Below are 22,090 nucleotides of genomic sequence, written 5' to 3'. Positions count from 1 at the left end.
TGAAAAGCATTATACAGATGTTAACTATTATAATTATTCTAAACTGCTGAACCATATTATCAACGATTCTGTTTATGAAACACACACACACACACACACACACACACACACACACACCTGAGAGTGTAAACCACGGTGGCAATCCAACCAAGTACTGTCATTCATTAGTTGTATGATCTTTTTTTTTCAAGCTTTTATTTAAATTCTAGTTAGTTAACATATACAGTAAAATTGGTTTTAGATGTAGAATTTAGTGATTCGTCACTTACATATAACACCCAGTGCTCATTACAAGTGCCCTCCTTAACACCCATCACCCATTTAGTTCATCCCCTACCCACCTCCTTCTATCAACCCTCAGTTAGTACTCTATAGTTAATATTCTGTTATGGTTTGCTTCCCTCTCTCTTTTTTCCCCCATCCTCTATGTTCATCTGTTTTGTTTCTTAAATTCCACATAAGAGTGACATCATATGGTATTTGTCTTTCTCTGACTGACTTATTTTGCTTAGTTAGCATAATATACTCTAGCTCCATTCACAACATTGCAAATGGCAAGATTTCATTCCTTTTGATGACTAATATTCCTGAGTAATAAACACCTTCTTTATCCATTCATCAGTTGATGGATATTTGGGCTCTTTCCATAGTTTGGCTATTGTCAATAGTGCTGCTATAAACATTGGGGTGCCTGTACTCCTTCAAATCTGTATTTTTGTATCCTTTGGGTAATAACCTAGAGAGACAATCCCAAGCAGGTTCTGCACTGTCAGCACAGAACCTGATGCAGGGCTCAGTGTCATGAACCATGAGATCACGACCTGAGCCGAAATCAAGAGTCAGACATTTAACTGACTGAGTCACCGAGGTACCTACTTTTAACTTTTTAAGAAAACTTCACACTGTTTTCCAGAGTGGCTGCACTAGTTTGCATTCCCACCAACAGTGTAAAAGGGTTCCCCTTCCTCCAATATCCTCACCACCATCTATTGTTCCCTGTGTTGTTAATTTTAGCCATTCTGACAGGTGTGAGGTGATATCTCATCATAGTATTGATTTGTATTTCTCTGATGGTGAGTGACGTTGAGCATCTTTTCATGTATGTCTTCTTTGGAGAAATGTCTGATCATGCCTTCTGCCCATTTTAAATTGGATTATTTGTTTTTTGGGTGTTGAGTTTAATAAGGTTTTCATAGATTTTGGATACTAACCCTTTATCACATATGTCATTTGCAAATATCTGCTGGTGTGATCTTCTACAAGTCACTTCATATCTCAGGACCTTGGTTTCTCTTCATCCTGGCCTATTTTGCACACTTAATATGAGTTCTCATGAAATAATGACAAGAACACACTTTGAAAATTGCAAAGTACTACATAAATGTAAGCCATGGTCATTATCTGGGATTGTCAGCAAGAGTTGACTTTACTGCAGTGGACTTAGAGAAAAGAACTTCTATGTTGGTGTTTCTTGAACCCTTTTACTGTAAAAAGGAACCATTTTCATCCCTCAAAATAATTTTTTTTCTAAATTGAACTGATATATATTAATTCAAGAAAACAGTTACTGGCAATTTATGTGAATCGAAAAGGAAAGATTATAGCATCGATCTCTTCCTTAGGTCTTGGCAAAATGAAATTTAAAAGAATTTCTGCCATCCTTCTTGTGTGGAACCACATTCAGCACAATGTTATAACATAATTGCAGTGTATCTTTCATAAGAACAAAATGTAGCCAGGCCGTTAAAGCTGGCTTTCTTGAAAAGAATTAGCCAAGAAAAAAATAATACACATCTACATGATACTTGAAATGATTTTATTTCATTGTATTACACTATCCAGGGACCCAAAAAAGTATAAAAAGGAGTTTTTCCAGGTCTTCTGTTATTTGGGCTTTAAGTAGAACATATTGAGAAGCAATAACTTCAAAAAATGAGTCTTTAGAACTACACATGAAGAAATAAGTGGCCATAAAATCGAAACACAGTAGGATAAAATAATAAGCTTCATATAGGCCTGTATTCTAAATAAATACTATAATAACTATACTCATTCTTCTTTCATCTTTGGATTTCCTTTCATTTTCGTACAGAACTTCTTGGTACTAAAATGATAGTTCTGACTCACTGTGTACTCTTTCAATTATCCTCAATGTTTATCTTTCTCTGTTTCTATCAAATAGTACCTGGTTTTCAAATTAAGCTTTAAATTTTTTTTACTGATTTATACTTTTTAAACCTTATTTAGTAGTACAATAATAGCAGTTATTTTTTGCGTTGTGTGTCGCCTTTATTTTGTATTCCATCATGAGATCTAAGGCCATTTTTGAAGATACAAATTACTTCACACCCCTGATGGATGTTATCACCATACACTATATTAAAATTATTCCATAACTGACAAACACCAATGCTTTTGTTTAATGAGACTAAAGAAAAAGATGAGTGTGTGCATGTGTGCACACACACGCGCACACACACACATACACACAAGCACAAGTCTCCCTATGAGTATGATCCTAAGATTCAGGGGGTAAACAGGCAGATGCATTATACTTTCAGTTACCAAGGCAAATGAATTAGTTTTGTTATGGAAAGGCTGGAGGAACACAAGCAACCCATTAACTTTAAGGGCCATCTGGAGAGAGCCCTTGACAAAGCATTAATGGAAGACAAAACTAAAGGCGTCATGTCAATCATTGTACGTGTATACTCAGCTGGCAACCATGACTTTACAAAAAGGAATGAGAAAAGACTATGTCTGCTTAGAATAACCAGAATTTATAGAATAATTACTCATTGTGATGGGACAAAAATATTTATGAACAAAAAGTCTTATTGCCTCATCAAAGTTAGTTTATACTATTTCAAATTTTAAGAGAAAACACTTGAAAATATTTTTATTCCTAAAGTTTTAAACTAAAAATATAGAGAAAGGTTTTAATTTTTTATCCTTGTAGATAAAGCAGGACATTCCAATAGCATGATGTATGAAGGCTGAATTTCTGATGAGTTGTTTTCATTCATTTAAAAGCATCATCAATTATCTAGTAAATACATACTAAAGATGTACAAACATGAATAAGTGTATTATTTGTCCTCTAGAAGTTTATAAATACAGAAGCTATTTCATTATTTGTGTGTGACTTCTCAGCTTCTCAAAAGACATATACAAAATATTTCACTGCTTGCTTTTCTTTGAGTCCGTTTTTTTAAAAGTGTTTCTAATTTTTGTTATTATTGTTTTCATTCTGACTAGTTTGGAAGTAAAAACACTATCATTGACGCAACCATCACAACACATCACCCCCATGTCTAAGGTTTATATCAATAAAAACACAAGACACACCCAGTTCTAATTCAGTCTTCAATGGCTTAATTACATTATCACCTCATAACATAGATGTAAGCAAAAACCAAATACTATTCATAGGAACCAAGGTCACCACTACTAATCCCAGCTCAAGGTGTTTCTTATTTGTAGCATAAACTGGGCATGATAACTGAATTATAATCCTGAATGTTTCTCCCCAAATTATGTGTTTTGGAATGTTTGTCTTAAGAAATGCTTATCTCCTAAAAACCATCCCTTGGGCAATTGTGTCCGTATTTCTTTTTTTAAAGTTTCACAGGGTTCTTAGCATATTAAAGGCTCCTGCAATAATCATTTACCTTTGCCAAAGCCTTTGCTTCCTGAATTTATTTGACCAGGCAACTCCCCGTTCCCACCTTGCCCATTTAAGAACAGTTGTGGATATCTCTCAGAACTAATATTTTCAGGAAGAGACTTTGAGAAATGTTATTGTTGACTGACACAGGAAAGAATTAATTCAGATGGAGATTACATCCTCCTAAAGCTTGAAAAGTCTAACTACTCTGCCTTAGGAAGACACCAATGCAGGGTACCTAAAACAGTGTTTAAGTTACAATGCTTCTTGATATTCTGCTTCCTTAAAGACATTTCCAAGATTTCAAGTGGCCCAGTTATGCTGGGGATCTAACTGGAGAGCCCTCAGGTAGTACATTTTTTCCCCTGCTACCATGGTTGTTCAAGGCACTTGCATGGTGGAGACATAACGTGAAAGATTGAAAATGTTAAGCCATTTGTTTGTACAAAAAGCTCTAAATGAGGCAGAGTTTATTTGTTCTTTTGTCCCCAAATATTCCACTATCAAAATCAAACACTGGTAAATTGTCCCTCAGTAAGAAAACCATTGACAGAGAATATTAAAATAAATAACCACCCAATAATGCATGATTTGGAGCTACTCGGGAAAAGCTACAAGCATTAAATAAATTTTAGCTCACGGGGATAAGATTACTTCCAAGTTTTGCATTAGGAAATCCTCCTTACCTCAGTCAGGTGCTGAGTTTCTGTCCCCCACCCCGTCCCAGGGCTGCTGGCCACCTGCTCCTACATGCTCTCTGTTCGCTCTCTGTTCTCTGTTCACACAAGGTGGTGGAAATTCCTTGGGTAAAGAATCTACATTATGGAGAAAGGAAGCTGTACAAAATTTCTGCCAAAATAGTTCTTTCTCTTGATTTTTTTTTCTGTTTTATTTCATTTCCCTCTTCTTCTGCCACTAGACTCTGTCTGGCATGATATATATTTTTAGCATTGAAATCCTGGCAAATACTGTGAAAAGTATTAAGCAATGCAAAAGTATATGGAAACAAAACAAAAACAAAACAGAAGCCAGGCCAACATTTCCAATATCCAGAAGCAGATGCAAAGGAGGACTGGATGTCTGCACCAATTAAGGAAACAAGAGACTTAGCTTACTAACTTCTTTGACTCAAAACTATAAAGCAGCCAAATCAGCACCCCTACATGACTCAGCTGTTTTTGCTACATTTACAGTAGACATATTTGGCATGTAATAGGTTCCCTCTAACTCTGTCACCAAAGGTACTGGAAATAAGCCTATGGGACTGGCCTTTAATGTAGAAAAGCCAAGATAATGCCCAACTAATAAAAACAGGATCAGTGCTTGTCAAGTCTCTGGACAATTAAATGCCAAGCTTGCTCCCCTGTCCTGCCCTATCAAAACGATCAATTTAATATGGGGCAGAAGTAGATTCTATTGAAAGGCTAAGGAAGACAAGTTGCATTAGTTTAAAAGGCCCACACAAGAGCTTAGGAAGCTGTGATGAGTGACATATAAGAGCTAGCTGGACAAAGAAAACCATGAGCCTCAGAATGCCCCACTGCTTCTTTCTGGATATCTTTAATTGGCAAGAACAGTTCAAGGACCTTCTAATCTCCCCAGTGAGGGGATAGCAAATCCCAAGTGCCATCTCTGGAGGCAGCTAGTGGATACCATAGCTACAACTGCAGCATAAAAATACCCTTCTGCTAACCTACTCAGGCCTTGCCCTAGCAACTCTCCTGGGCAGCTGTGTCTAAAAATTGCCTTGCTGCTTCTTAGAAGTGGTTATAAGAGCACATCATAACCAGAAGTATAATTTAAAATTTTGTTCTATCTATCTATCTATCTATCTATCTATCTATCTATCATCTATCTATCTGTCTATCTGTCTATCTATCATCTCCCTATGTATATATCAAGCTAAGCTCTCTGGTCACTAACAGATTTAAGGAATGTCCAGGCAACCTGGTGAGGCAATTCCCAAGCTGGTTGTTTCCTTGATGACATGTAGTAATAAAAAACCTACCTGGGATCTTTTCCTCTCTTCATCACAGAATTAATTTCTTAAAAGCCTGATCCATTCCCTAGGAGAGAGAAACAAATATAAACTCTGTGAGCAGAGAAGGCCTTTCCTATATTCTGTGCTCAGACACTGTCTGCAGCTGCAGAATCATGAAGTTTACGGGGAGACTTCAAGCTGGCCAGAATCAAAGGAGGAACTTTGCTGTAACAAATAGCCCAAACCATCATAGAATGGAATTGCTAGTATTTATGGCAATTTACTGATTCTACTATCAACCATAGCCCTCCATATGAAGAATATGCAGATACTTTTTGTTCCTAGTAACACTAAATTTCTGAAAGCAAATATCCTTTCTTACCAGGTATCTGGTTAGGTGAAAATTCCTTTGGAGTTCACCTAATCATGTACAATCATTGCATCAGTTATGAAACAAAGCTTAATTTCATTAAAAGGATTCTTCAACAATCAGGTGATGAAAAGTAGCATACTTTATTTTGATTTTCTAAATCAAATACTCTCTTAAAACATATACATATATTTTTTTATTTATCACAGACTCATGCAGAAACAATACACACTTTGTGTGTTTCCCCTTTAGATGTGTTTAAACTAGATTGGGGTTTGAGGTCCCCAGAAGAGTCAAGTAGGATTATTTTCCTTTGGAAAGATGAATAATTCAAGAGATGTCTATCTGAATAAATTTAAGTGCATCTTGATTTTGACTTTTACAGGTGTGTCATACAAAAATCCTGTCAGTAATTATTCCCTACCCCATCTGAAAAACAGAGTTGCACTGATATAACTCAACAAAAGCTTCACTGAACTGAAGCAGAATGGTGTTTTTCAAGCCCGTTTCGAAGTCCGGCATGAATAGCCACTGGATTTTCGTTCTCACAGTCTTGTTCAACATTTGCATTGTTTGCGGAGGACTCTCTTACTGTTGCGTTTTCATCTTTTTCTGACTTGGATTTTAAAAATTTATCATAAGGTACTATGTTTGATATTTTAAGTAGTTCTGAGGTGGAAGAGCTTATTTTCTTTTAAAAGACTAACTACAGAAATATAGTTTAATGTGCTGAAGGAAAAAGAAAGAAATTAGTTGCCATGGAAATAATCTTTAATCCACTGAGAATTTTAATCCTTTTAATTAAAACATTAGAAAACTTAAATGCTATTTAAGTTTTAAAACAGAACTATTTGATCATTTAAGGGGATCTTAGTATCTAACAGCATTTCCTTAAACACAACTAGTCAAATTGGTGAGGATATTGTTATTTCCTTCCATCCAGCCAGTGCATCTGTGACATTTGAATAAGACGTAGTCTTTGGGAGGGAGAATTTGCCTAAGGGAAAAAGCTAAACCCTAACAAAAAGAGGTCCAAATAATCTATGTTAGTAAAGCTGATACTTGATATTTGTGTTACTGTCATCAGATCATGTAATCTTCACAATTCTTTAAGGTGAAATTACTGTTGTCTCTACTTTACAACTGAGGAAACCACAGCTGGAAGAAATTAAGTAAAGAATGTATTATAAAAAATATAAATAATTATTACTTCAATTATATTATTAAGAACTGCTCTTAAAGGAAATGAAAGGAGTCCAAGTGTCTCCTGTCAATCTGTGAGTTTTCAAAAAAAGAATTCAGTTAATTTTCAGGGAAAACAGCTCACTAATGAAATGTTTAAATAGCTACTAGTTAAATCTGTTGGGATAGTTACTTCATTTTGTTTCATTGGCCAATCTAGTCAGCTTTTAAGGGCCACAATAGAAGTCAAACAAACTCAATTTTCAGGATCCTCGGCTACAGAGATTTCTTTTTTTAAATAAAAATTTGTTTCCTATTACACAAAATGAACATTACATTCCTGAAAGGTATGGCATTATGGAAAGCTGATTTAGAAAAGAGAATATTCAGAAAATGTACGAAACTTAGCTTCCTAAGTTTTATAGAAAAATATAAAATAAAATATAACAAAGTAAAATATAAATATAAATATAAATATAAATATATAAAATAGTAGAGCATTCAACTCTACTATTCTTGACTTCAGCCAAAGGTCCAAAGGCTGAAGTCTGGAAAATGGGCCTGTAGTCCAGATAATAAACAAAGATTATTTGTTGATGAAATTCATAGGATTAAATCTTAATTTTACATTTGATTTCAGTCATTTCCTTTAGATTTTTTTAACATTCTTCAAAATTCAATGATTTGGGCCAGCTTTTTATGGTCTTAGTCATTTTCTTACTGTCACATGTGAATGCATGCATCATTATTACTTGTCTGATTGCCATTCTCAAACATTCACTTACTTGAAGTTAACTATGCTTAAGATATATATTTTCTATTTCATGTTTTAAAAAATCAAGAGAAAAATATGACTTGAAATTCATAAATGTAACTTTCACAGAACTAAAAAATACCCAAAGAAACTTTATCTCATTCAAGTTAGCTTGTGTCATTCGTTAAGTGCCTGGATCTTTCCTTATTCCTGGGAAGCATTTGGTCTGTAACCTTAACCTGTACTTAATTCCTGTTATAACATTTGAATTATCATATCAATAAACTGCCACTGACAAATATAGCTAACCCTACTGGTCTGTTTCCTTCAATATTTGGAATTGCTGTGAACAATTCAGACAGTCGCTGTGGGCGCTAATTGTACTGCTTCTGATCCATAATGGACAGACCTGAAAAAACTCTAAGGTGATTTAGGAAAATGTGGACATTTTCAAATGAGTGGTCTACTACATAACAAAAGGAGTATGGATGACTTCTAGGAATGACCTCAGAGGACACTACCCTGTTTATTTTTCAAGTGAATTTACAGTAAGACCACCGCTGTCTATTTCCTCAGGAAATGAACCTTGGTAAATAACTGAATTGGCTGATAGCCGAGGAGTTAATCCTTTAAGTACCAGTAAGCAGGGATTTTATTGAATGAAACTGTTTCTAAATTGCACTATTATACTCTCTGCTGTTTATTTATTTATTTATTTATTTGTAATTGATGTAGAGTTGGCACATAATGTTACATTAGTTTCAGGAGTACAACACAGTGTTTGGACAATTCTATAAATTATGGTGCACTCACCACAACTGTAGCTATTATCTGTCACCATACAAGGCTACTACAATACCATTGACTATATTCCCTGACTAGAAACCTGTACCTCTCACTCCTCTTCACCCATACTGCCCATCCGCCACCTCCCTTCTCTGCTCTTTTAATTTTTTTTTTAACATTTATTTTTGAGAGACAGAGACAGAGCACGAGCAGGGGATGGGCAGAGAGAGAGAGAGGGAGACACAGAATCTGAAGCAGGCTCCAGGCTCTGAGCTGTCGGCACAGAGCCCGACGTGGGGCTGGAACTCACAAACTGTGAGATGGTGACCTGAGTTGAAGTCAGACGCTTAACTCACTGTGCCACCTAGGCGCCCCTCTCTGCCCTTTTAAAACCCTTCTTGGTGGCTTGGAATGAGAATACTGAGCCTCAGTTTTTGTGACAGAATGATGGGAAACCACTTTGGAAAAATGGAAAGACAAGTGAATTTGGATTCAGCAGCCCTGACTTTTCTGATTATGATACTTTATAACCACACGATTTTAGACTTATGTCTTGTTTTAGTTTGTCTCTCTGAAAATTAAGGCCAATAACATCTCCTTGAGCTGCTGTGTGAATAAATAAAAATGATTTGGGGGCACTTGGGTGGCTCAGTCAGTTGGGCCTCGGACTTCGGCTCAGGTCATGATCTCCCAGTCTGTGGGTTCGAACCCTGCATCGGGCTCTCTGCTGTCATCACTAAGCCTGCTTTGGATCTTCTGTCCCCCACCTCTCTTAAAAACAAATAAACATTAAAAAAAAAACTTATAAATAAAATTATTTGTGTAAAACCATCCACTAGTACACATTTACAATATGTTGTTATATTTAAGTATTTAAATGTGGTTGTCTCCATTCCGAACTTCCCCCAGGGGGGAAGGACCCTTAGCTCTGTCACCTGGAGATGCATCAGAGCCCGTGCAACCACAGGACCTCTGTGCAGTGACGCTGGCTCCACAGCCAGGATGAGCCCAGACCACGCTGAAGACCCGGCTCTGCTTCTCTCCTATCCTTCTTTCATCTTCCCCCAAACCATTCTCGACACACCTGTCAACAGCCTTCGACTTGTTCCCATCAGTCAAGATATCATCCATTATTTCTCCACCACTAACCCAGTGACACTCGAGACAACCTTTCCTTACACTGAGCGCTTTTAGGTGTGAAAGATGAGTGATCATCTCTATTTCAAGATGGTGAGAGTGTGTCAAGAACTCACTCCAAAGTCTGTCAATCTTTCATCATCCAGAGCAGATAATCTTAAACACGTGAGCAGTTTTTCTTGAAGTTTCTCTGAAATGCCAACATCAAGTGGAATTCCAGTCATGCTCAATTTAAAAGTCTACAACCTAAGGTGATAATAATGTTCAAAATTCTGTGAGGTGCCAGGGTGACAGATCCACATGTTCTTGGAATTGCTGTTGTTACAATACCTTGTAGCATGATTAGCACTCTGGTTGGTGGATCCACTCAGGGAAGAGACAGAAGTAGCAGGAAGTGTGTGCCTAGTCAGTAACTGTCCTCTGAGGAGACCTGGGAGGCAATATATCCTGTATTCCCTTTCCAGGAATGCAGACAGGACACGGATTTCATTTACAGGACACGGATCATATTAGGCTTCCTGTGAGAAACTCTAAATGGACAGGCTAGGGTATCCACTCCTAATTCTCACTGAAAACTTGAGCTCTGGAAATTTCTTTCATAGAACAAAAAAAGATGACAGAATCAGCCAGAAAAAAAGTCTTTTTTTTTAGTTTATTTATTTTTCAGAGAGACACAGAGAGAGAGAGAGAGAGAGAGAGCGAGCGAGCAGGGGAGGGGCAATGAGAAAATCCCAAGCAGGCTCTGAGCTGTCAGCACAGAGCCCAATGTGGAGTTTGAACTCATGAACTGCGAGGTCATGACCTGAGCTGAAATTAAGAATCCTATGCTTAACTCACTGAGCCCCCAGGCGCCCCCAGAAAAAAGTATTTGTGCATCCATACATCTCTATGAGAAACATGGACATTGTAACATCTTTGAGTATTCTGGAATTAAGACATGTTGGATCACCAAATGTTATCCTGCACGAGACCCAAGAATGTTCAAACATAGAAGAACATGCAGTTTCTCCTTATTTTTCTTATGTCTTGGAGAACTTGATTCACTTGCAGACAGACATTGGCAAAAACCATACCAAAGTGGACTAGTCCATCAGAAATTAGACTCTTGTTAGAAAATACGCTTTCTGGAAAATTGACAGAATTTTTTTTTCTTTTGGTAGTCACAGTCACATCCATTTTCTTCAATGCCGTGTGAATTTGCAATGCCAAAACTCCCCTCCCTAAAGTTAATATGCCTTAATTAATCATGTAAATCTTTGCCCTTTTAAGAAACAAATAGCCAGAAATCAGGAAATTTCTCGAGATCCATTCACAAAAGAACATGGTCTGGGTCAATAGTTCTCAAAGGAGGGTGCTTAAGAATCTCCTATGAAGTTTGTTGAAATGTCCAAGCTTCTCAGAGCTTGTCCAGTGGTGGGTCTGGGGTGGCACCTAGGAATCTGAATTCATAGAAAGCACTCCAGTCACAGTCTGGATTTTACTGTTCTGTGAGCTCTGATTGTGATTCAGTGTTTGCAACTGCATCAAACTTCAATGACTCAAGATGTGCAGAGCACAATGACAGATAGCTTTTCTGAAGCTGGGCATTATAAAGGTAAGGAGTGCTAAAAAATTAACCGACTCTGCAGCAGTTTAATGCCTTCATCTGTTTCTAGTGAAGATCCACATTTTTCTTAATGCATCAGCCTTCTGATTTTCTTCTTTTTTTTTAGACAGAGAGAGCAAGCTCAAGAGAGGGGCAGAGGGAGGAAGTGAGTGAGAGAGAGTGAGAGAGACAGAGAGAGAGAGAGAGAGAATATCTTAAGCAGGTTCCACGCTCAGCACTGAGCCCAACTCAGGGCTTGATCCCATGACCCCGGGATCATGACCTGAACCAAAATCAAGAGTTGGATCCTCAACCAGCTAAGCCACCCAGGCGTCTCCCTTCTGATTTTCAGTACAGCAGTTGGAATCTATACAATTAGATCGTTTTAATAAGAGGTCTACTTCTCTCTGATTCCCCGAGTACTCCCACTGTATAAACCACTGCACTACCCAGAGCACCAACCTTTGCCCAGAGATTCCCAGCCCAAGCCAAGCTATCTCCACAAGAAGCATCTAGAAATATGTGTGTGTTTGGGGGTGAGGGGGTGCATTTCTGATTTTAGTGACTGAGGGTACCACTGTGGTGCTAACCATCCTGCAATGCTTAGGACAGGTGCCAGGCTCTGAGCAGAGGGGTGACTTTAACAATTCTACCAAATGGAGTTGTTCCATCCAAAATGCCAACATGTCTCCCATTAAGAAACTCTGCTTAATATTACCAAGTTGTCCTCTCTCCCAAGAGCTCTGTAGCCCTTATACACTCACACTTATTCAGTCTTTCTTTCGACAGACAATTATTAAGCACTTACAAAGTGGCAGGCCCTCTGCTAAGTGCAGAGGACAGAAAAGAAAAAAGAATGTAGTCCTTGTCCTCAAGAAGCTCTCATGGTGGAAGAAAACCAATTTATTTCAATACAGTGTGGTGAGGGCTGAGACAGAGAGGAACAAGGGATGACAGGAGCAGCCAGGAGGACCAGGTACTCACTGAGGTCTTAGCAGGGAGAGTGATGTTGGACCAAGAATCGGGATCCAGGGATAGGGGTGGGGGTAAAAGGGAGAAGAGTAAAGGCTTTCCAAAGAGAGAAACCAACACCCAAATAAAAGTCAGGCCACTGAAAACATTTCACTCAGATGAAGCACAGGGAGGATGTGGGGAGAATAAAGGACCAGGAGTGGGCTTTGGAAAGAAGACAATGAGCTTAGTTTTAGATATTCTGGGGTTGGAGGTGCAGAGGGCAAATGGTGGAAATGCTCTTTAGGTAGTGGGGTAGATGGCTCTGATATTTGGGGGAAAATATGGGGTGAAAATATAGATTTGAGAGTTAGTCAGCATGTAGGCTGTAACCGAAACTGTTGAAACTAAAGAGACCTCTTAAGAAAAAGCAAGCTAGGGGTGCCTGGGTGGCTCAGTCGGTTGAGCGCCGACTTCGGCTCGGGTCACGATCTCGTGGTCCGTGAGTTCGAGCCCTGCATCGGGCCCCTGTGCTGACAGCTCAGAGCCCGGAGCCTGTTTCAGATTCTGTGTCTCCCTCTCTCTGACCCTCCCCCATTCATGCTCTGTCTCTCTCTGTCTCAAAAATAAATAAACATTTAAAAAAAATTTTTTTTTAAAAGAAAAAGCAAGCTAGAGTGCAAGAGGTTGGCACAGCCACAGAGAAAGAGGTTAAGAGTAGTTGAAGGGACTGTGATATATCTTAAGCCAAGAGAAGAGACAGTATAGAGGAGGAGTCAGTGGTCCACAAGGTCAAATGCAGCTGAGAGGTCAATGAGGATAATGTCTAGGAAGAGCCCACTGGGTCCAGCCACCAGGAACCTAGTGAGAGCGACCCTGGCAACTCTCTCAAGGAGTAGCTGCCATTGAAACGTGGACATGACCTAGGAAAGGAGAGAAAGGAGGGGAGGAATAGCTGGAGGGGAGAAAAGAGGTTCAAGGAGGTCTGTTTATTTGCTTATTTAAAGATGAGAGAAATCTGAAACATTTATATACTAATAGGAATGAGCCATTAGGTTTTCAAGGAAAAGTATAACTACAAAGTGAACTTGAGAACCTAGAAGCTTGGAGTCCTGGCCACAGGAGGGAGGAGGGCAGCACAGTAGTAAAGGCAGGTGCCTTTATGGATTTGCTGTAAGGTAGTTGAGGCTCTCTCCCTACAATGACTGAATGATTTCCTTATACCTCAGTCACTACTTTTAATTTCAGACAATGAATCTTAAAAAAAACCAACAGCATGAGTAGTGCATGTATTCAAAGTACATACCTGCAGCATTCATTCATCCAACAAGTATTTATTGTAGGCCTGACATGAGCCTGATGTGCTGAGCACATTTACAAAATATCTGCTCTTCAGGTAGTGGGAGACAGACAATTAACAAAACAGTATGTGATCTATCTGGTGGTGAGGAGAACTAAGGGAGAAAACAAAGGTCAGAGGTGAGGAAGTGCTGGAGGTAAGGGGCTGGTAATTTTATGCAGTGAGGTCAGGGAAAGTCTTGTGGTGGGGACACAGGATCTGAAGGAAGCAGAACGTGAGCCATGCAAGGCTGAGGTAAAAGCACTCTGGACCGTGGGAACTGCAAATGCAAAAGCCCGGATGCAGGACTAAGCCTGTGGAGCTCCAGCAGCAGCAAGGAGCCTCGGGTGGCAGGGGGCAAGAAGCCAGCAGCAGGCGGTGGGGACAGAACAGGGAAGGCCAGGCAGCATGGAGTGTATGCACCCACGTGGGGGCTTTGACTTTTCCTGTGGATGAGATGGGGTTCAGTGCCAGGCTCTGAGCTGAGTAGGGACTTGAATCCACGACCCATGAATCCCTGAGGCTGCCCAGGTGAGAACTGAGGGGACAGAAACAAAGGTGGGAGCCTGAAGACCTGTGGAAGGAAAGGCAGTGACCCAGGCTGGGTTCCAGGGGACAGGCTGGAGAAGCAAAGGAGGGCAGAGACGTGGGTCTGACTGCATTTGCAGTGCCATACTGTTCTAAGTGCTTAACATGAATTAACTGCTCTATTCTGACAAGAACTCTGTGAGATAGGTACCACTACTCAATCTGAGAGATACCCTCCCCAAGCAGCCATACTTACTCATGTGATGTACTATCAATCTACTTTTGAAGTGCAAGAAAGATATGAGGTCAAAAACCAAACCAAAAACAACAACAACAACAACAACAACAACAACAACAACAAAACTGAAAAAATCAAAAAAACACAAAAAAAACCCACTATTTTTGAATAAAAAGTATTGTGCTTTGATTTTGAAATTTGGTTTATACAGGCATGACCAGTATGAACTAAAACTGTAGTACACTTTTTAAAATGAAGTAATATTTATTTTACTTAATGAACATTCATTTGTTACTTTTTTGCCAGACTTAATTAACACAGAACAGGGAGTGAGAATATTATTTTATTAATGAGAGGAGACAAATAATTTCAAGTTTCTAATCGTGATACCAGAAGGATATTTTGGGAGCTCTACAGGCAAGTCCCAAAATAGTAATACCACTTTAGCAGAAGAACCTCTCTCCACTTGTTAAGCCTGGGTTACAAATGGCCTTGGTATTTTAATTCTTCCAGAAATACATGGCAGCTGGTATCCAAGGCCACCTATAGCCATGAGAAAGCTATTTTAAATGTCCTTTTATTTTTTAACATTTATTTATTAAGTTTGAGAGAGAGAGAAAGAGCATGTGTGAGCCAGGGAGAGGCAGAGACAGAAGGAGAGAGAGAATCCCAAGCAGGCTCTGTGCTCAGCACAGAGCCTGATGTGGGGCTGGATCTCAAGACCATGAATGAGATCATGACCTGAGCAGAAATCAAGAGTCCAACCATTAACAGACTGAGCCACCCAGCTGCCCCTAAATGCTCTTTTAAATAAGCAATGTAAAGAAGTGTGGGATTTTTATAATATTCAGTGAATTCTAATTTTTGCTATTTTTAATTTATTGACTATACTTTTCATTTGGAATTATAATAAGACCTTTATTAATGATATCATAAGATACTATTGAACAGTAGGTTAATTTACAACTGAGATTCGATTTTTTTTTTGGATTTCATTACAATACAAACAATATGGTGTTTCTCCAATATCCATTCATTGGTTATTTGTTTACTCAATCTATATTTATCAGAGTCTAATGGAATTTCCATATAGGAGAGATAACAAAGTAGCATATTAGTGGACACCAGTCTCATGACAAGTCTCTCCATATGTGTTAAATTAATTTTAATCAAAACTATTTCAATCCTTTTCTTTCCCATGTGTTACCAAATTAAAAATTGAATGAGCATTCCTTTTGTACAGGAACATTAAAAACACATTCCTTCCCCTTAATTTACCAATAGAAGATCAAGGACTTCAAATTCTTTGAACATATATGTGTATTTCAGTTTGTATTTTCTACAACAGTTTGTATTTCAGTAACAGATACACTGGGAACTGATCAGACATTTCCAAAAGTCCTATGACTGCGCAAACACATTTCAGTTTCCTTCAGGACATGGCAACATATCTTGTTTGTCCAAAATAGCAGGGAGAAAATAAATCCTATTTGATTTATACATTTTTATACTGAAACTAATACTTTTGCAGAAGGAAATGGCCGTCAAGTTTGAGTGAGGATCACAGCCCTTTTATCAGGTTGGAATCCTGCACACAGCTGATAACCAAACAACTGGGCATATCAGCAAATTTAGACCACTGAATTCAGCAAGTCCTTATGGGGTGGAGTTTCAGAATGAGCATCCAGGTGAACTAATATTCAATGGGAAATGGGTAATTTTCTGGTGATAGCACTGAGACCTTCCAAATCACCAGGCATAGAGAATTTTATTTTACATTCTAAGATGCAGGATTTTTTGATGACCAGCTCACATTAATCAACCAGTAATTGAATCATTTCAATACTATTTGAACAATAGTAAAATTCATAGTTGGTACTGATCCACCTATTATAAATTACCTATTTCCCTTATAATAAAAACTCTTTTAAATAATGTCCACTTCATCAGGTCATCAGTTAATAGATACTCCCCATTTCCTCTGTAAAACATATTGGTGGATGCCCACAGCCCAATAAACATTCTCTGGTATGCTCGTACATTTGTGTTTCCATTGTTTTGAATTGCACAACTGCTAAAAGTCAACTGAGTTTATTCCCAAATTTATCCGGGTTGTACTTTTTATCAAAATTGTATAACGTATCTGGAAATTGATAAAAATATAAGTGTAAAGGGACTTAATGCTCTTTTAATGAAAACCATTTAAGTGATGTAGAAAGATAATGTCACAATCACCAAGTGGCCCAAGTAATTGCTGTGAATGAGGTGTGAGACAACTGTAAGAGCTTGAAAGAAAATATATAAGTGTCAAATTCTCTAAATAGATTGATATGCAACCATATTTGTATTCATTCCACTTCAAAGCTATTGATATTGATAATCACTGGCTATCATTACTGGTGGGTTAATACAAGAAAGATAAAGTGGTATTCTAAACAGTGGATGCTTACTCAAAGAAGAGCCTTGGGTCTGAGGCACCTGGGGCCTCAGGCAGTTAAGTGTCCAACTTTGGCTCAGATCATGATTTCACCATTCCCAAGTTCGAGCCCCGCAGCAGGCTCTGTGCTGACAGCTCGCAGCCTGGAGCCTGCATCAGATTCTGTGTCTCCCTCTCTGTCTCTACCCCTCCTCCACGTACACACTCTCTCTCTCAAAAACAAATAAATATTAAAAAATATTTAAAAAAAGAAAAGCCCTGGGACTGATATTAAAATATTGACGAATGCATACATATTTGCTCATTTTAGGTTAGAACAAAGTGTGTGAGATTATATATAATTTGTTTTATGATTCCTTATACTTAACTGACTTTTCAAATTAATCAGCCAACTATTGACCAAGTACCCACTCACTTGGAGGATTCCTCCTGCACCTATTCACTCGGGTTTACTGAATTTCTTCTTATTGGACAACTACTTTCAAGTTCCCGTGTAGAAATAGTGAGCTGATTTCAGATGGTCACTGAAGGGGGAAAAATATATATGACTTGTTATTTGCCTCCACTGTAATGAAATGATAAAAAAAACATTCCTCAGAATAACTAGGCCTTATTGCTACAAAAGAGCTCCCAATGAGTCACTCCTCCTTGATTTCATACCCTTGGATACAACTCTCCAATATTATTAATTTCTTGGACTGACAAGACATGACAAAAGCAATGTTGTACAAGAACTGGGCCTTGACCTTGAGAAGCCTCATTCTTTTTGTTTTTGTTCTCTTGCTGCCATATGATGCCATGCAAGGAAGCCCAAGCCAGCCTCCTCGTGAACTGCACCTCATGTAAAGAGACAGACCTTGGAAGATAAAAGACCACTTTGAAGAAGGAAAGGCTAAACCACCACCCACTTGTTCCAGCCATCATAGATGATGATGGTGCCAACATATGACTAAGTCTGTCTTGGATGCTCCAGACCCAGTCACAACACCAGCTGACTGCAAACACGTGAGTCTGGCCAGCTGATACCACATGGAACAGAGACCAGCTGCCCAGCTGCCCAGCTGCCCAGCCTGTTTGCAGAATTTTGCACAAATAGATGACTGTTGTTATTTTAGTCCACTAAACTTGGGAAGTAGTCTGTTACACAGTAAAAAGTGACTGTCACAAAACTTTGGAAGCCTATGACAGATGTCCCAGTGGTTCTCTGGTGTCTGGAAATAAATACTCAGAAGCTCTAAGGCACTAGCAACAGTAAAATAAGAAAGCTGCCTCATACAAAAAAAAAAAAAAAAGGAAAGCTAGCACTCATGTTTGCTGAAGCTTTAAGAAAAGGGTTCTGACATTTTTCTTTGATTCAGGGTTTAAATTAAATCCATAACCTTAGAAGCACCATTTTCCAAAGGCGATTTTGCTCGTAGTGCAGAAATAAAATATGCGATGCTAAAAAGAGAAAGGGCAATGGGAATTCTACAATGCTTTAAAAATAAAATGAAAAGTTGAAGCAGAACAGTCAGGCAGTCTATGAATACCAATTTAATAGTGTGCTAATTTGAAAAATATAAGCCAGACCAAACAGATTGATCATTACAGATAAATATAACCCTGATGACTAATGTAACTATGATCTTTGCAATCGGTGCGTTCACTACAGCAGTAACAGATCATTGTTAGAACTGATTTCCAATTCTATCCCCTTATCCCTGCGTTTCCCAATTATTCTCCTCCCTGCTGTGTGCGAAGGCGGAGAACATCAGACACACAGCACTTAGAGCTGGGAAGGGGCAAATGGGAGAGGAGGAATCTCTCCCTCAGGAACTGCTGCTATATCAAAGTAAAAACAATCTTCCAATCACTTGTGTAAATAACCATTAAAATGATGAATCATCCTTGCATTTTCTCCTTTCTCTCCAGTGCATATTAAAAAATGATAATTTATTTCGGAAATGACCAACGTCATTTGAATATTTACATCAGGGGCTACCCACACGTGATAATATTTTTAAAGCAGGAAGTGCTTTCAGCCTGGTACAAGAAGATAAAAAATTACTATGCGGGATATTTGTGGCTTTATTTTTTTTTTCATTTCTCAAGAGACAGGTTTCTTCCAGAAGCACAGTTGATAAAACATGATTTATTTGTATAATTTCACCAGAGAAAAGCTGAAAGTACCTAACCAGCTTCAATAATCCTGTAAAATTAACTGCTAGTGATTTTTGTTCATTGTATACCTTAGTCTGAGCTTTGCTTTAACGAATGCCTTATTTTTCTGTTTGAACCAGATAAAAAAATAAACTCTCAGAATGAAAATAAATTACTAAAACATTTTTTCATTCTGTATTTGTCCGATAAACTTAGTGCCCTTTATCTTCACTTTGGAATACCACTAAAACTACTAAGTTAATTAATTAATTGTTAAAGTCGCCATCACCTAATTTGTCTCCTCTCAGTTTAAAATGACATCCTCTAATAGCTAAAGTAATAAGACATTTATCCTTGAGCATTTGGCAAATAAGAAAATCTTAAAAAGAAAAAATAAATTGAGAATAATCACATGACCCAGAGATAATTACTGCAAATTTTGGTAAATTGTTTCCCAGTGAAGAAACGTGAATGCTTAATGCATCTCAAACAGATCTTCTATTCTTCAATAAAACATGACACTTTGGTCTGATTTTCTCTTTGAAGTTTACATTTCTTGTGATCTTTGGTAAAGATTTTGACGGATACTGTTGTAAATTATTTGTTAGCTGGATATTAAACAAGTGATGAACAATACTATGGTGCAGAATAAGGTGGAAAAGGATAATTCTTTACACACTCATGAAACCATGACACAATTAAGACAGAGAACACTTTCATCACTCCTATAAATTCCTTTGTGCCCTTTGGTGGCCAATCACCTCTGCTCATCCATGGCACCAGGCAAAAATTGATCTGCTTTCTGTTACTAAGAGTTTCACATAAATGGAATCATATAGTATATAATCTTTTGTGTCTGGCTTTTTTGACTTGACGTAATTGTTTTAAGATTCATCCATATTGTTGCATGTAACAATACAATGTTATTTTTATTACTAAGTAGTAGTCCATTATATGGTTATACAATAATCTGTTTATTCACCAGTTTATTGGACATTTAGGTTGTTTCCAGTTGGGAGCCATTATGTTTAAAGCTGCTCCAAACATTTGTATAACAATATTTGTGTGGGCATGTGTTTTCAATTTCTTCTGTAAATAAATACTTAAATGTGGGATTTCCGGGTCCCAACATTCAATATACACATGTTTGATTTGATAAAAAAAAAAACTGCCAAAGCATTTTACAGACTGGTGCACACCATTTACCTTCTCATCAGACATATATTTGTTAGTATTATTTCCTCAAGTTTTAGCCATTCTGATGGGTGTATAGTGCTATATCATTAGGGATCTGATTTCCATTTCCCTAATGACTAATGATATTGAGAATCATTTGTGTGCTTATTGGCCATTGATATATTTCCTTTGGTCATTTTTTTTATATATGATGTGAGGTAAAGGTTAAGATGCATTGTTTCCATATGGATATCCAACTGTACTAATACCATCAATCAAAAAGATGAACTCTTTCACTATGCAATTACTTTGGAAATTCATCAAAGATCAATTGACCCTATACATTTGGATCTATCTCTGTACTCTGTGTTCTGTTTCACTAATAAATATGTCAATGATTAAATCAATACCACACTATCTTGTTTAATGTGCATTCATAAGAATTCTTTAAATTAGGCAGTATAATTCTTATTTTTCCAAGTGGTTTTTGTCTATTCTGGGTTATTTGCATTTCTGTATAGATTTTACATTCACCTTATAAATTTCTTCAGAAAAACCTGCTGAGTTTCTTACTTGACACATATCCAAAGGCAACGGAACTGAAAGCAAAAATGAACTATTGGGACCTCACAAAGGTAAAAAGCTTCTGCACTGCAAAGGAAACAATCAACAAAACTAAAAGGCAACCAACGGAATTGGAAAAGATATTTGCAAATGACATATCAGACAAAGGGCTAGTATCCAAAATCTATGAAGAACTCACCAAACTCCACACCTGAAAAACAAATAATCCAGTGAAGAAATGGGCAGAAGACATGAATAGACACTTCTCTAAAGAAGACATCCGGATGGCCAACAGGCACTCCTCATCAGGGAAATACAAATCAAAACCACACCAAGATACCACCTCACACCAGCCAGAGTGGCTAAAATGAACAAATCAGGACTCTAGAGATGCTGGTGAAGATGTGGAGAAATGGGAATCCTCTTGCACTGTTGGTGGGAATGCAAACTGGTACAGCCACTCTGGAAAACAGTGTGGAGGTTCCTCAAAAATTAAAAATAGACCTACCCTATGACCCAGCAGTAGCACTGCTAGGAATTTACCCAAGGGATATAGGAGTGCTGATGCATAAGGGCACTTGTACCCCAATGTTTATAGCAGCACTCTCAACAATAGCCAAATTATGGAAAGAGCCTAAATGTCCATCAACTGATGAACGGATAAAGAAATTGTGGTTTATATACACAATGGAGTACTACGTGGCAATGAGAAAGAATGAAATATGGCCCTTTGTAGCAACGTGGATGGAACTGGAGAGTGTTATGTTAAGTGAAATAAGCCATACAGAGAAAGACAGATACCATATGTTTTCAGTCTTATGAGGATCCTGAGAAACTTAACAGAAACCCATGGGGGAGGGGAAGGAAAAAAAAAAGAGGTTAGAGTGGGAGAGAGCCAAAGCATAAGAGACTGTTAAAAACTGAGAACAAACTGAGGGTTGATGGGGGGTGGGAGGGAGGGCAGGGTGGGTGATGGGTATTGAGGAGGGCACCTTTTGGGATGAGCACTGGGTGTTGTATGGAAACCAATTTGACAATAAATTTCATATATTGAAAAAAATAATAAATAAATAAAAACCTAAAAAAAAAAAAGAAGTTGTGGTTTATAAACACAATGGAATACTACTTGGCAATGAGAAAGAATGAAATATGGCCTTTGTAGCAATGTGGATGGAACTGGAGAGTGTTATGCTAATAAGTCATACAGAGAAAGACAGATACCATATGTTTTCACTCATATGTGGATCCTGAGAAAC

At 38.0% G+C, this 22,090-nt stretch overlaps 1 long non-coding RNA gene across 1 annotated transcript in view; it reads right to left on the bottom strand.

The window, feature by feature from the left end:
- Window positions 1–4,359: 4,359 nt before the first annotated feature.
- Window positions 4,360–22,090, bottom strand: part of LOC128774965 (uncharacterized) — a 71,236-nt gene continuing 53,505 nt past the window's right edge. The window contains exons 2-3 of the long non-coding RNA XR_008419539.1: window positions 5,676–5,733; window positions 4,360–4,482 (exon numbers count right to left, since the gene is read on the bottom strand). This is a non-coding gene — a long non-coding RNA (uncharacterized LOC128774965). The remainder of the gene's footprint in view (window positions 4,483–5,675; window positions 5,734–22,090) is intronic.

The sequence above is a fragment of the Panthera pardus genome, unplaced genomic scaffold, assembly GCF_024362965.1.
Source record: "Panthera pardus isolate Hobbes unplaced genomic scaffold, ASM2436296v1 HiC_scaffold_6, whole genome shotgun sequence".
NCBI lineage: Eukaryota > Metazoa > Chordata > Mammalia > Carnivora > Felidae > Panthera > Panthera pardus.
This window is presented reverse-complemented; position numbering and strand designations above follow the sequence as displayed.